This window comes from Acomys minous (assembly GCF_964271855.1).
Source record: "Acomys minous genome assembly, chromosome: 7".
NCBI classification, from domain to species: Eukaryota; Metazoa; Chordata; class Mammalia; order Rodentia; family Muridae; genus Acomys; species Acomys minous.
In genome coordinates this window covers 40,973,833-40,990,804 of record NC_140488.1, presented here as the reverse complement: position 1 = coordinate 40,990,804, position 16,972 = coordinate 40,973,833, and the positions used below count along the sequence as shown (strand labels likewise).

General features: G+C 39.7%; 1 protein-coding gene and 1 long non-coding RNA gene across 3 annotated transcripts in view; one reads left to right on the top strand and one right to left on the bottom strand.

Moving 5' to 3' along the window:
• Window positions 1-16,972, bottom strand: part of TRPC5 (transient receptor potential cation channel subfamily C member 5) — a 263,064-nt gene that overhangs the window by 185,101 nt on the left and 60,991 nt on the right. The window lies entirely within an intron of this gene.
• On the top strand, window positions 10,912-14,766 carry LOC311601485. The gene is made up of 3 exons (XR_014780585.1): window positions 10,912-11,021; window positions 11,323-11,385; window positions 14,519-14,766. It is a non-coding gene; the product is annotated as an uncharacterized lncRNA (long non-coding RNA).

The window sequence follows — 16,972 nt, the reverse complement described above, 5'->3', positions numbered from 1 at the left end:
GAGAGAGAGAGAGAGAGAGAGAGAGACTGGCTTCCCACACTGCATATTTTGGGAATTGCTATTGTTTTCCTGTGCATCAATCATTTCTCAACAGATTCAGGCTTTAGAAGAAGCGGAGCACTGATTCACATCTTAGGTTGAACTAAGTGACATTAGTATGCTTGTCATTAAAATAATCAAATAGTATCTATGTTTTCTTAGCTATACCTCCATAAAACCCTGAACAAGACTTAGTATGTGTTAAGCTCTTTTTGCTTTAACATGCAAAGGGAATTTAGAGTAATAATACCATCCTCAGGAATGGAGCACTTAAGATGTGTGTGTGTGTGTGTGTGTGTGTGTGTGTGTGTGTGTGTGTGTGTGTGAGTGCACACATGTGTGCACAACAAGATCTTTTATATAGTACATTTTTGTAGTTAATCTTCAAAACTTTGTGATATATGTGTTATTTCTTCCTCTTCAAAGATGATTATGTAACTGTGAGATGCTATATGGGATGTTGACGTTCACACCACATCTATTCTGCAACAGTAATTTGAAAGCAGGTCTAGCTGCTTTTATATATAAAATCCAGTTTCTAAAGCTGAAGGGTTGTCCTAGGGTCTATCCATGCCTATAATACTGATGAGCATAAACAGCTGGCTCGAGTGATCTGTGTATATTTCCCACCTACTCCAAACTGCTTCCTCCTGAGAAGAGAGGAGCTACTGTATTATGGAGACAACAGAAAGCTCTAATTATTAAATGGGTCAGTACAGTGTTTAATCAGGTGGTTTCTAGCCACACATTAATGATTAAACTACCTCTGGTAGCAGTAATACAGTAGTTAGGGCAATTTTCTGCCTGCTAGAAATTGGTCATGTATATAGAATATATTCTGAGGCATCATTACATTGTTTTAGGTATACATACCTATATTTATAAAGACTACCTGAGCCAGTACAAATTTTCTCACTACTGTAGGATAGATTTTGAAAACAAAACATCATAGGTACCAAAAAGCCGTTGGGTATTATATTGATTATTTCTTTTTTTTTATATTGATTATTTCTTATCCTTCCCTCTTCTCTCTAGCTTCTTTCTTTCTCTTTGTGTATGCGTGTACACAGAGGCCAGAATCTGTCATTGGACTACTTTATTGATGTTTTCTATCATATTTTTGTGAGATATAGTATCTCAGTGAATCTGGTACTCAAAACTCTATCTTCCCTAAACCTACTTGAGCTATCTCCAAACTTTTAGAGAGAATGGCTTCCTGAGACAGTATTTCAGTTTTTCCATCATTTTAAAGTGCAGAAATAGCTTCCTACTCATTCCTGTCATTATGCTTTTTCATAACGTTTTAGAAGAAATTTGGAAAGATTGTAAGATTATTTATTTAAGCTGTCTGGGATGCAACCCATCCCAAATGTATGATTGGTTTCCTTGCCCTTTTTCATCATGTGTTCCTTGAGGGATTGTGGTAAGCACCTTCTCTGAATGCTCCTGACAATTACAGCAGGCAAATAAAATTTACTTCTACAGTTTTATTTAAATTTTGCAACTCAAAGCAAAAGATGAAGAATTCATAATTCCAAAATTTTTTATGTTAGCTGTTGTAACAGAGTGAAGACCAGACCCACTTCTGAAGTTTAGTCAAACTGAGGCAATCATAGGATCAATCTTCTCATGTTTAGTGGCTCCTAAACATGATGAGGATTGATCCTATGAGGAAGTAAATTCATCTACTTGAGAGTATTTCTGAGTACAGATGTACATGGAGGAGCAAGTGTGTCTGCTTTGATGGAGGATTTGGGTGTGTGTGTGAAAGCTGAGTGCTGTCAATAAATAAAGCTAGTACATTCCATATAGGCATCAGAAAACCCATACAAAAGCCACAGAGATGAGATTTTTGAGATGCTGAATTATTCATGAAAAATTTGCATTTACTATAGCTGATTGCATAAATTACTAAAAAAAAAAAGAAAGAAATATAGAGCTTGGTCAATGGGTTAAGGTTACTTCCATGGTTTTTCTAAACTATCATTTCTTTTCATTTGCTGAAAGAAATGCTTAGTCAACAAATTCCCACACGAGTACCCAATATGTCACAGGGGAAAAAACCAAGAAAACCCAGTGACATTTTTGATTATGAAATCACCTTTTAAGGGCAAACCCAAGAAGAGTATTTTTTTCTGCCCCTTACAACAACCATGACCTAATTCTTATTACTATTCACATAACTAGCCATCTTATCCCAATTTCTTTCATGGGATGCTCCACAGTGATTAGTCCCAGAAATGTATCTACTCATGGAAATGTGGGCATAGTGCTCAGTACATAGCAGAGCTTACCAATTTCCTTATATAGTTGGTAATACTTCCCAAATTACCCATGACCCACTCTGGAATCACCAAACCTAATTAAGGGCACCTATTAGTTGCTAATTAAGAAGGTAAAGGTCTCCAGATGGCATCCTATTCTGTAGTTCTCAAAGTAGTAGTTCTCAGTCTAGGCTGCATATTAGAAACACCTAAGGAGCTTTTAAGAAATATGCCTAGCCAGGTGTGGTGGCAAATGCCTGTCATCCCAGGATTTGGGAGGCAGAGGCAGGTGGGTCTCTGTGAGTTCGAAGCCAGCCTACTCTACAAGGTGAGTCCAGGACAGCCAAGGCTACACAGAGAAACTTTGCCTTGCAAAACTAACCCAACCCAACCCAAGCCAAACCAACCCAACCTATCCAAACAAAACAAAACCAAATAACCAAACTCCTAGGCCCCTGTTAGACCAACAAAGTCAGTGTCTGTGTGTGTGTGTGGCAGTGCTGGGTGTAAGGATTTTCATAGCTCTCCTGGAAATTCTAATATGCATCCATAGTTGAAGACCACTTGTAAATCCAAAGCCACTTTATTTTACATTGTTTCTTCTGGTCATTTACCCAGGGTACCTCTAAATCTGTCCTAGAACGAATTCTGTGCTGCATTTGGAGGAAGAAATACTGTCCCCTTCATCCAATACTCCTTTCAGAAGGTTGTGATGGGTAATTTTATTAACACAACTCTTATGAAAGATTTCAAGCACTGGAGGCAATATAAGGTTTTTAAGTGTATCCACAAACTACTGTGGGTAGCAAGTACTTTGTCAAAATTTCCAAGTGTCCATTGACAATGACAAGTAAAGACAAATAGAGCAGCTGAAGAGAACCAAGCGAATGGTCCCCCAACTAACAGGAGGCAGAAGACTCTGCAGTAAAGAGTTAATTAATTAGATTGTTTATCTTGATCTGGCTTCTGTAGGGTGTGGGTGATTTCATTTTCATCTCCATGTGCAGTGCTTAGAACTGTCACCTACCATTTGAAGAGGAACGGGCTTCTTATAAAAGCGCAGGGCAAATTAGAGATCACAGGCTCCAGGAAAACAGAACAAAACAAAGCAAAGCTAGCCCTAATCTAGAGCAGCAGATCAGGCAGAAGAATGTTTTGAGTTGTTTTTGAATCTCACAGTCCGCTTTAGAAAATGCTGCCCAGCCCTTGAAAGCTTAATTATTCTCTACAGAGAAAGGCATTGGGGACAACCTGACAGAGATGTTAGGGCTGGGAGGGAAGGGGTTAATCTTTCTTTTTGCTCAGGATGAGTGTCAATGCAACTCCTGCATGCTGTTACCCAACCTCTCCTCCCTAGAGGATCAAAAGCAAGAGCAGCGATGATAAATGAGCCAAGCAGTCCTGAGATATTGGATGCTGTACATCTTGCTGAGAAGCACTTTTAGGCAGGTGGCCAATGTGTGTGTGAAAAGTGCGTGTATACAGGAGAAACATGCCTAGTTATACAGATTTTGTTTGCGATCTAGTCCCTCTTGCATGCACTCATGCCCCTCCCCCAATAGTCTGTGGTACAGATGAGATGGCATAAATGCTGAAATACATGAGGGTACTCAGAAACTGTAAGTGGCTGCTCAATGACACTTTCTCTCCCATGCCCCTCATGCTGGTACTTCATCATCTACTCAGACTCTTTCTCTCTCCCACAGTGACCACAATCTTACCTTCTTGAGAGCTTAGTTGAAAGTGTCCATCTGTTTCTCGTGGGTGTGCTTTTGCCATGTGTGTGCCTGTGTATGTGAAGGGACTGAAATGTACAACAGTAGGCAAGTGTTAACTATCCAAATTCAGACTGCTTGGGTTTACATTGCACCTGTACCTGTCATTTGCCACACTACCTTGAATGAAGCACGTTACCACTTGAAACCTTGACATTTTTGTCTTTACGAAGGGACAACCAAAGGATTCCAAAACAGGACTGTAGTTAGAGCTAAAAAAAAAATGACTATCGGGACTGAACATGATCTCTTCTCCCCATTTGGATCAGTTATGATTTTCTGTAGTGATCTCTGTTTTTTGCAAAGAGAAGTTTCTTTAAAGATGGCTGTAAACTTATCTGTGGGTTAGTATAACGATAAATATTCAGAAAGTGGTTAGGAATTGTGCTGGTATAGTAAAATGGTGCTTAAGCTCTTCCCCAATGTCCATGACTTTACTAGCCCCAGGTAGTTTGTTAAATTTCCAGTACCAGGCATTGATTTCCTCTTATTGAGCAGGACTTAAACCTCATTAGAATCACAACTATTAGAGTCACAAATGATTCATTTCCAACACAATTTCTGGACCTAAGGCTCAGAGATTACTGCTGAAAGAGGTGCAGATAGATTGTAAGTGTCAACGGAACAAAATGTTTGCTGTGAGGTGTGTTTCCTAGAACTGTCAAAGAGGCTACACCTATGAAGTCTCATCAACCTAAACAAGATCTGAACAATGATGTCACCAACGGACGTGCTTATATGGAGATGAGGAAAATTTCAAGGCCTCATCCTTAGGCAAAAAGTTAATGGGAAACTGGTGAATTGCAAGAGTAGAAGCAGTGGTGTTCTCCTGGGAAGAACTCGCCCCCAATTGCCTATTCGATATCAAGTGGTCAGTTCTGAGATCATATACATAAAGGTAACATTATACAGACTAAGAAGATTGCATGTATATATTTAGGAATTTATATGAATATATATGATGTATGTAGGCCTTGAATTTGAGAGAAAGAGAACAAGAAGGGGACGTGAGAGGGGTTAGAATGAGGAAAGAGAAGGGGAAAATATAATTATGCTATAATTAAAAAATAAAGTGGTAATTCATGGAAAGCACCTAGCATGGCCTGTTGTAAGTTATTAAACATGCTACTATTATCATCATTACTTGTAAGGAGAAAGAGACTACTGGGCCAGTCTGAGGAGTCCAGTGTGCTAACAATATAAAGTGTACAGTGCTGTGAAGACTCCTATTTTGGGTTCTAAGGACAGTTTTCCTTGGGCAATTGCAGAGGATTTTTAAGTCTACTAAGTCACAGGGTTTGAGGTGTAAGATACTTGCAGAAAGAGAAGTTTAGAGAGTAACATTTCCAAACAGAGGAGGGTCTGCTTATGAGAGATCCTAAGTAAGCAAGAGGCAGTGCTCAAGCATTGGGTTGGCAGGCAGTGAGGCTGATTCCACAGCAGGGTACCAAACCTGTTCTTTCCCCATCCATATTCTGCTAGTGGCTGAAATCTTGCACATTCTCTGCTTCTCTGCTTTCTTTTATCTGGAACTGACTTGGCCCATACAAAATTTTGAAATTTGTACCTTGCATGGTCAATTTGCAGCTTAGGTGATTTCCTTATTCTGGAAGATCATTTCCTCCACTATTTACCTGATTAACACAGACTAAACGTTTCTTGTTTTCTCTGTTTCCTAGTGAAATATCTTCATGTCTCTACAGCCCTTGGCAGTTCTCAGACCATAGCAAACTATCACAGTACATGCATTGCACTGGCAAGTAGATTGATGCTATCTAGTACAGTGGTAGCCATGAACTGTACATGGTAATTGAGCCTTATAATGTAGCTAGTTCAAAATGAGACATATGAAAAATGTAAAATACAGAGCAGAGTTGAAGACCTATTACAAGCAAAGCATGGAAAATATGTCATTAAGAATTATGTATGAGGGCTTCCTCTTTAAATGATATGTTTTATATTACCTTTTTGAGCATACATAGAAAATAGCAAGTCTGATCTTGCATTACATTCTCCTAGATAGTGTTGTATTACACTGTCTATTCCACAAGGGTAGATACTGTTTATGTCTTATTCACTATGATAGCTACATTTTCCAACATGCACTAGTACTCCACTAACTATAGCCAAATGAAGGAATTGATATTACGTATGCACTTGTACTGAATCCTAGAAGTGGCATAACAATACATGAAATCATTTTGGATTCTATGTCACTGGGCATTAAATTAATATTATTTAATTTTTAAGAAACTACACTTAATTAACTTTGTGTGTATGTGTACAAAAGTGCATATGCACATGACAGGACTCCTGTGTGGAGGTCAGAGGTCAACTTGTGTAAGTTGGCTGTCTCATACCATGTAAGTTCCGAGGACCAAAGGTCATCAGGCTTGGCAGCATGTGCCTTTTATCCACTGAACCACATCATTAGCTCCTTATTTTATGTCCTTAATTTCACTAATGACAGGAAGTTGTAGCTGTGGCTAAGTGATATAATACTGTTACACTTAAAAATTCTCTGTAAATTCTTTCTGTTTCTGTTCAGAGAATGTGAACAAGAAGAAATAATCCTCAAGCTAAGGGAAATTTAAAGGAACAAAAGAGGAGAGGCCAACAGGACTTGGGCTTTGGTGACTAAAAGAACCTATATTAGTTTTTTATGGCTTCATAAAAACGTCTACAAACTTAATGACTTCAACTAACATAAATTTAGATAGCTTTTATAGTTTCTGTATGTGAGGAGTCTGCACACAGTATGCTTGGATTTTCTGGTCATGATCTCACTAAGCTGAACCCTAGGTCTGGATAGGACTGCACATCTTGGCAGGAATTAAGGCATCCTCTAATTTCATGTAGGTTATGGGCAGAAATGGGTTTTTTTTCTATCATCAGTGGTCTAGGCTTCACTCAGCCATCAGAGGAGTTGCACCGTTTCTTGTTTTGTGAGCCCCAAGGGTAGTTCTCATATGTACCACTGTTTTCATTCAAGCCAGACAGATGATGCTTCTCTAACTTCTTTCTTATCTACTGCAGAAAACACATGACTTTAAAAATATCTATGCAGTTAAATGTGTCTAACCGAAACAGTCACTCCACTTTCCGGTCAGTTTATCTAGGCCTTCCCTTAATTATGTCTGTAATACCTTTATAACTGCATCCACATTGGGGTTGCATTAAATACCTAGGTGACAAGTTGTACCAAGAACTGTGGGAAATCTTGGTCCCAATTTGAACTCTGCTGCTGATAGTTATCTTTTCAGTGAGATGAAATTATTCATAGGATCCTTGTGCCTTTCTATAGAAGCCAGTTCAGAGATTGAACTATCCCCAGAAACTGTACAGGAGATTGTGAATCAAGGCTTGTGAAGGATATTATAAAAGAACTCTTTCCATTTTCTGAAGAGGAAATTGAGGTCTAGAGAGGGAAAGGCTTCTGGGAGTGGTGACTACAGCCATCTCATTATGCTTTTTCTGTAGAATCAATTGACAGAGCACGTTATGATTTGATTAAATGCCTGGCACTCAGCTGGTCGTTTTGGGAGGTTGTATCTTTGAAATATGGTGCCTGGACTAGGTGGAGAAAGTGGTTTGTGTGGAGTAGAGAAGTCAAGCCCTGCTCTGCATCTCCCCCAAACTCTCTATGTTCCCTGGTTACCTGTGAGTTCCTGCTGCCTTGGAATGATCTGTTCCAGCTGCCATGTGTTTCAGACCATTTATCTCTGAAACCATTTTGGTTTTGTTTACTGTGTCTGTAGCAAATACCCTGAAGAAAGCAACTTTAAAGGAGAAAGAGCTTATTTGCCTTTAGAATTCCAGATTACTGTCCACCATTGTGGGAGAACATGAAGCAGCCAGTCATGTCTGCAGTTGAGAGCAGCGAGAGAATACACACACACACACACACACACACACACACACACACACGTTGTTCACTGAACTCACCGTATTCATTCTTATATAGTTCAGGACCCAACTTCAGGGATAGTGCTGCCTACAGTGGGCTGGGTATTTCTACATCAATTAACAAAACCAAGCTCTCCCTCCAGACATGCACTCAGGCCAACCCAATATAGACAATTCCTTCCTCAGACTCTTCGTAGGTGATGTTAGCTTGTGTCAAGGTGACAGTTAGAACCACCACAAGTTGCTTCTGCCATGAATTTGGTGTTGAGAAAGTAGCCAGCACAGAAAATCAGTAGAATGGACTTTGGAAATATGGTGAGATTAAACTCTCCCATCAAAAGGAGTTTCTCATCCTTATCTGCATTCTGAAATAAGTTTTGGCCTCAAAATGCCTACTCTTTGAGATTTAGGAAATAGTTTGTATGTAACTTTGAATTTATCTTCTATTCATATCTAATACACTTGAAGGTGCTATGATTTATACCACAAATTGTGCTTATTTTCTCAGTTTTTAGATGTCTTATTTTTCTTTAAAAGCATTACTTAAGAATGGAGAAACTTGGAAAAAGATGTACCCCATTTCTTCTCTTGGACCAAGTGGTGGTAAAATTATTCATGAACAAAAGCTTAGAGTCTTGGTATTTTGGAAAGAGAGTAAGAAGTCTAGGTGGGGCAGGGATGCTTTGCATGGAAATATCCTTTGAATATTAGAAGGCTTTGCTTAAACTCCCTTCCTCAAGGGCTCCAGCAATGAGGAGCTCAGAAGGAAATGTAACACCCTGAGGACCCAGAAGAATATTACCTGAGTATGACGTGGTTAGACCTGAATTTAAAAAGCATACAGTTTGTTCCCCCAGTGCTGACAGTACATTATCAATGTGATGAGATGAGCAAGTATTATTATATATATTTTTTGTGCAGAGTCATAAAAAGCAAAAATGGAATCTCTGGGGCATGACTGGCAATGACCACATTTGACTTTGTCAACAATGAACTTTAAAGGCACAGTTGCCCCCAGTCTTCTCTACCTCTTGGCCTGGAACCTCATTTGGATCCCTGTCATACCAGCTTAGGTTATCATGTTGAAAATGTTTTCTTTTTCATTGCTCATGGGTCCGCGGGCTCAGGCACCAAGGATAATTTTTCAACAACCAAATAATCAATAACTAACTGCAGCTGATTTTTCCCACTCATGACAGCAATCAATTTTCAACTCTTCTGGGGGATGTTTCTCTACTTGCCTGATACCTCAGGATGCTTTAAAACTTTCATTTACTGCTGACAGTTGAGATCTTTTGCCTTCTCATTACCAGCTACACCACACAATCACAAGAGAATAGAGGCAAATTGGCATAAAATCAGTTTACTTTCTTATTATCAGAAACTTTGAAGAACGGTCTGGTGCAAGCCGGGGTCAAGACAATTTATTCTACTAAGTCATAAAGAATCAGCTGCCACTTTTCCATTGTTTTGTTCAGTTTTTTCTACTCCGTCCTTGAATATAACTTAGAACTGACTTGGTAATGCAAGCTATTCTCTACATTTGCAATGTAAGATGACTCCTTTGCATCATTTCTAAAAATAAAGGAGTAAGGAATAAACAATTATAATAAAACAAAACAAACAGAAACAGCATATAAAAATGACTCCAGATGTTCAGAGACGACATTTTATCTATTCAACTTCTGCAGTCAAGTCTAAACCAAAGAGTTTTCTTTACCACCCACCCAGTTGTGCATTAAAATATTAATTTAATGATTTATTCAAATGTCTGGAATGCTGGTACAGTCCTTTTATTTATATCTATTATGAAACTCCTTGAACCTGAGATTTTCCACTGCCAAACTGGGGACAGAAATTTAGATTCTTTGTCTTATTCTATTGAATGAACATTTTACCATCAATATTGTCTCCTGTTCTCTCTTGGTATGCTAATGAAAAAGGACTAATAACATAAAAGATGATTAAATATGGTTGTTGTAATATCAAATTGATTGTGTGTGTTATACTTGGAATGCATAGTACATTCACTTGGAGGGACTAATAAAGAAACGAAGTACCCCCAAACGACACTAGAGGGCAGGATTTTTGAGGTTAATAGAACAATTTGCACATTCCAAATGAACTGCTTACGAGTTTATTGACCTTGGATATGTCACTACCACATCTTACTTTGGAACACAAAGCTTAGGAAGGGTAATAATACATTTGGTAGTACATACCTGAAACCACAACATTAAGGAACCTGAGGTAGGAAGATTGTAAGTTTAAGATTAGTCTGGGACACACTTCTAGAGGCCATCTTAAGAAAAAACAAGCACGTGGAACAGAACTCAATGGTAAAGCAATTTTTTTTAGCATACAAAAGGCCCTAGACTCCATGCATAGGACAGAAAGAGGAAAAGAGCTGTTCTTAAAACCTACCAGAGTCAGCACGAAGAATATATGGATCTGAGTGACTGTCACTGAGTGCCAACTCCCTGGCACTTAATGAGCAGTTAGCAGGTATCTGTAGGGTTTGGATGAGTCCCTAAAGAGTCTAGCTTCGGGAGCTGCAGGAGTTTGATGGTCAGGTATAGGTACTTGAACTCCAGTTCAAGAGATGAGTGGGTGAAGATACAATATTTGTATTGTAAGAACTGGATGCTCTAAGTCACACCCAGACTTCTTTTTATCCCAGGTTTTTTTTTTCCATCTAGAATGGGAAGCAAGCAATCAGATACATAACTGTGGGAGTCATTTCACATTCACCATAACATATTCTAACTGTCAACAGATGCTACAGAAGGAACCTGATGAGATGGCTGCAGAAAGGAATGAAACTTCTGTGGAAGTGAGAAACTGCTACTTCCCATGTATGCCAGGATGGGTCAAATGCCATGGTATCAGATCCTCCAACTGGTGCATCTGAAAGTGCACAAGAACACAAGCTATGCAAAATAGAGGAATTTGTATAACTCTGCCATTGCTGTGTCTTCAGTGCCCAGAACAATACCTGATACATAGTAGGAGCTAAATCCACACGTTGAATGAATGAGTAAGTGCTTTCTATCAGCATTACATATGGTGAATTGTACTGTAATTGTTATGAAGTGGGAGGGTGAAATCAAGTCTAGGCACAGCTAGACCAGGGCTAGAAGCTTATGGCATTTCTGAAAATACAACCACAAAAAAGAAAAGGAAATGGGAAAGGCTTTCCAGCTTGGCTCAAGTTCAAGGAGAGAAGAAATATGTTAATCACCATGGGATTTACTGTGTGTAGCATTTTACCAGGGCAAAATGAACTGCTAATGGTTTTACTGACAATACATACCATTTTCTCCTTTGGTATTGTTTAGCATTTGCATACTCCCGATTCCAACAGAGTGAAACACCCTCTTAGACCTGTTATTGGGCACTGAGTGAGTTCTGTTTTGTTTTGCTTTCAAACAAGATTGAGTCTCCTTAAACTTCCTCCTGGTCTCCTTTCTTCTGGCCTTTCTCTTTGTAATTCTACCACCTGCTACTGAAATCTGTTCTCAGCTTCCAGCCTCTTATAAGTTTCTCATGGTCCTTGGCAGAATGCTCTGATGAAGAGACTGATCGAGGAACTTGAAGTTATGTTGGCCCTGAACTGGCCAGACCTTAGACTATTCAGAAAAAAATCTAAAAGCCCTCCTGGCCAAGACAATTTACCAGATTTATAAGTCTTCTTGTTTCCATAATCTCATGGTAGCCTCTACTGCCTTTGTTGGGCTTCTTTACCTTCCACCTTCTAGATGTTCGGTATTTACCTGCTATTCCTGTATCTAATTCCTTTAAAATGATATTGTACCCAGTTTCTAGAATGCCCTCTATTTGTAGTATCTTCTTGAAGTGTTCCTATATTCTGGTTGTATAATCTACACTTGTGGCTTTGTGTTTTGCTGAAGTTCATAGGTCCCTTGCCAATACCCTGGCCAGTTTGTTACTCCAAACGTGACTGAAGACTCAGAGGTGTGTGTGTGTGAGGCAGGGGTAGGGTAATGAGGATTTATCAATACAAATATAAGAAAATTTGTAAAGTTAGTTCTAGCTAGTAATATTCCATCTTTTCTCAGCCTCTGAAGTTTACTTGTATAGGAATTTGGTTTTATAAGATCCACCTCATCTATATCACCTTAAAAATAAACTCTCCTTTCTTTTTATTATTAATTTATTTATTCACTTTACAGTCTGATTGTAGCCCCCTTCTTCCTCTCCTTCCAGTCCCACCATTCCTCCCTCTTCCCCTTCTCCCCTCCCCTATTCCTCAGAAAAGGGGAGCTCCCCTACCCACCCACTCTAGCTCATCAAGTCACATCAAGACTGAGCGAGTTCTCTTCTCCTGTGTGGCCTGGCAAGGCAGTCCCGCTTGGGGTAAGTGATTAAACAGCAGGCAACAGAGTCCATGTCAGAGACAGCCCCGAATCCCCTTACTAGGGAACCCACATGAAGCCTGGGCTGCCCATCTGCTACATCTATGTAGGGGGCCTAAGGCCAGTCCATGCAAGGTCCTTGGTTGGTGCTTCAGTCTCCACAAGCCCTTCTGGGTTCTGGTTAGTTGGCTCTCTTGGTCTACTTGTGGAGCTCCTGTCACCTCCAGGTCCTTCTATTCATCCCCTCACTTTTCCTCAAGACTCCCTACGTATCTTGTCTTGTTTAGGTGTGAGTCTCAGTACATAGTTTCCCATATTTCACTCACGTGGCTAAATACTCTATGTACTAAAATAAATAATATGGTTTTCACTATTTTACCATATTATGAGAATAGTTCGTAATTTTTTTCTAATTTTACAATGTTATTTCTGTCACTGGATAATATGTGCTAAAATTTTCTTGTTACTATATTAGTTACTTTTCTGTTGCTGTGATAAAATATCATAAATAAAAGCAACAATTTAAGAAAGAAATGGTTTAATCTAGCTTATGATATCAGAATGATGGAATTCTTCATGCTGGGAAACGAATAGAAACAAGCAGGCCAGACATGGCCCCAGGAGTTGGAGGCTAGATGGCCACATTTCATTTATACAGTGGAAAGCAGAGAGAGAGAGAAGTGTGGCACTGCAGTGACTTATATAGTTCCTTTTATAAAACTTCACTTCCTAAAAGTTCCATAATATCTCCAAATAGTGTCACTATTTGGAGATAAATGTACAAATATTAGAATATATGGAGGACATTTCCACTCAAATCTTCAAGGTTACTAATAGTACAGCCAAGAAAATAATGTAAGTGTTCCATTGAAATACAACTCAAGCATTAATCCACTAACAAGCCCCACCTTCTTAGTGATGCTGATACATGCTTGACTAGAATAAGGGAAGTAATGACCTCAAGTCCAATCTTCTTCCCAGAAAAAGAAGTAAGACTTTTCTCTACTCCTGCTGTAGTTGATACTTTTGTATGTCAACTTGACAAGATGGGATACCAAGATAGTTGGCCAAACATTATTATGGATGTGTCCTTTTGGTGACATGATTAACATTTGAGTGGGTAGACTGAGCAGAATAAGTACTTTATCTTTAATAATGTGGGTGGGCCTCACTTAGTCTGTTCGATGCCCTTAGAAAGCAGAGTCTAAGCCTCCAATAAGAGAACTACTTTCGACTAAGGGCTTCAGCTGTGGCATTTCTTTGTTCCTGGTGACTTGCCTTAGTCTAGAATGGAAACTTTTGCCTTTTGAGCATTTCCCACCTGTTGTGTTTTAGAAAGGGACTTCTAGCATCAATCTTCCTAGCTGCTAGTCCTGAAAAGTCAGACTGGAACTCTACCATTGGTGTTCCTCCATCTCCAGCCTGCAGACCTTGGGTTTTTCTGAGTCTTTATAACCATGTGAGTAAGTTTCTCATATCTTTAAAGAATGTTGGCTGACCCACTCACCTTTTCATAGTTAAAGCAGTCTGTTCTGTTCCATGAAGAACAGGCAAAAAGGCAAAAGAGAGTCTTAAGTGCTCTTGAGAAAAGATTTCAAATTTTAACTTTGGAGAGTTTTGTTGAGAATTAAAGGACTATGTTTGTAATACTGTATTAGCCATAAACTACAGGATAACCAAGCTACAATCCATAGTCTCAAAGAAGCCAAGAGGGGCCCAAGGGAGGATGCTTTAATCTCACTCAGAAGAGGAAATTAAATAGACATCTGAAGTAGATGGAGGGAGAGAACTAAGTAGGAGAGGTGGTGGGGATCAGGTGTGGGGAAAGGAGAGAGAAAAATGTAAATCAATGGAGAAGGGGACATCTCTGAGACAGGAGAGGAATCTATAGGGGTGACTCCAGCTGAGACTCCTAGCAGTGGGGCATATGGAGCTGAACTCAACACCTACTGTAGCCAGGTGAGACTTCCAGTGGATGGAGGAGGATACAAATCCAACCATAAAACCTTGGACCCAAAATTGGTCTTGCCTACAAGAAGTGTAGGGATAAAGATGGAACAGAGATTGAAGGACTGTCAACCAATGACTGGCCCAACTTGAGACCCATGGGAGAGAGCTAACCTCTGTTACTATTAATGATAATCTGCTTTGCTTGCAGACAGGAGCCTAGCATAATTGTCTTCTGAGAGGCTTCACGCAGCAGACAGTGGCAAGGGATGAAGAGATCCACAGCCATCAATAGGATAAGGTCGGGGAGTTGTTGTTGTTGTTGTTGTTGTTGTTGTTGTTGTTGTTGTTTTAAAGAGTGGGAAGAAGGATTTAGGAAGCTGGATGGTAAAGGATACCACAAGAAGACCTACAGAGTAAACTAACATGGGCCCATAGGGGCTCACAGAAACTGAACCACCAACCTAATAGCATGTGTGGGGCTGGCCCTAGGCCCCCTACAAATATCTAGCAGATGTGCATCTTGGTTATCATGTGGGCCCTCTAATAATGGGATTAAGGACTATCTTTGACTCTGTTGCCTGTCTTTGAATCCTTTTCTCTAGCTGAGATGCCTTGTCTGACCTCAGTGGAAAAAGATGCACTTAGTTCTCTTACAGCTTGAAGTGCTAGGGTGGGCTGGTACCCATGGATGGCCCTCCCCTTCTCTAAGAAGGAGAGAGAGGGCAATGAGGGGAGGGGGCATGAGGGTGGGACTGGGAGGAGAGGAAGGAGGAGTCTGGGATCATGCTGTAAAGTGATTGATTAAATAAATGAATGAATGAAAAATATAATTAAAGTGAAACAAACAACAATAAAGAATTAATTGTGGCATGGGTTTAGATAAGTCATCTCTCCAGTATCATAGTCATATTATATGTGACTTGTAATGGAGCATTCATTGTATACCTTTTTCATGAGTATGCCAGAAATTTCAAGTATGGAAGATGCTGGTAGAATGTATGCTTAGCTTTGTGTGAAGACATAGGTTCAATGTGTAGTACAAACAAATAAAAAAAAAACCTGGGAAAATTAAAATATCTGAATTATAGATATTAGGTAATAGGAACTACTGTTAACATATTCTTTTTAAATTGAGGTCATTTGCTATAATCATCTGGTTAAAACACATTTAGGCCTGGCTGTATAGCCTGAATAAGGCTATGGATTCCTGTAGCTCTCTCTCACACAAAGAGGTAAGAAAGAGTCAGTGCTGTGAATTGACAGTTCACAATTTGTGGTACCTGAATTGCCCATGGCCCTTGTTGATTATGCTGAACTAAGTCACATGATGTGAAACTTCCTGCCACTTCTAAAAAAAAAGTCAGACTTTCCCCTTATTCTAGGGATTGTTTCAAGACACCTTAAAAAGAATACATGAGGGTTTGGTCCCCAGTACTGAAAAAAAAAAACCACAAAGCACCTTACCACAGGGAACTAAGGAATGTTGAGAGCAGGAGAAATAGTCTTACCCAGGGAAAGGCATACTAACTGGTTATCCAATACCAAGTGGTCAGACCTGAAATCATAGCACACATATAACTTCACATGGACTGTGCAGGACACACACACACACACACACACACACACACACACACACACACACACACACATACACACACACACACACACGTTCTTTTGTTCTTTTAATTGTTGTACATATATGTAACATCAATTAAAGAATAATAAGCTTCACGCAGGTACCAGTTCAGCCTCTCTATGTTCAATCAGGTGTGTGGATGTTGTCCCTACCTTCTAGTCACTTTGGTGTGAGAAGGTACTCTGTAGGCTATAGAAAAAGAATTCTGGACAGCAACCCAGCCACAAAACCCTAGACTTACAACCAGTCCTGCCTCCAAGATGTTCCTGAGTAATGGAGGTTCAGAACTTGTGGGAGTGGCCAACCAATGACTGGCCTAAATTGAGACACATGCCATAAGAGGGAGCCCAACCTAAACACTGCCCAGATAGCCAGGAATTAGAAACTGGATAGCCCAGAGGATTAGGGTAGAACCAAACATGATTGGCCAAGAAAAAAAATCAATGAAATGATTTCTAATGATATTCTGCTATACTCTGCTATACTGGATTAGTGCCTTGTCCAGTCTTCTTCAGAGAAGTTTCTTCTGGCAGCTGATTGAAGCTGGTGCAGAGACACACAGTCAGGAATTATGCAGAGAGACAGTCTAAACTGATGGTGTCCATCAAAATTCTCTCCTCGGAGCTTGGGAACCCCAACAAAAGAGGAAAAGAAAGATTGTAGGAGTCAGATGAAAAATACCAGAAGATGGGCCACTGAATTAATTAAGCAGGGCTCATGTGGGTTCACTGAGACTGAAGGGCAAGCATGAGGCCTGCATGAGTCTATACCAGGTCCTCTGTGTATATGTTATGGTTGTTAGCTTGCTGTTTCTGTGGGACTTCTAACAGTGGGAAGAGAGTGTCTCTAATTCTTTTGCCTGCTCTTGGGACTCTTTTCTTCCTATTGGGTTTCCTTGTTCAGCCTCCAAAGGGGGGTTTTGCCTTGTCTTACTCTATCTTGTTTTGTCCTGTTTGGCTGTTATCTCTTGTTGCTCTTTTTTTTTTTTTTTGATGAAGAAATGGAGGGATGGTGGTTCTCGGGGAG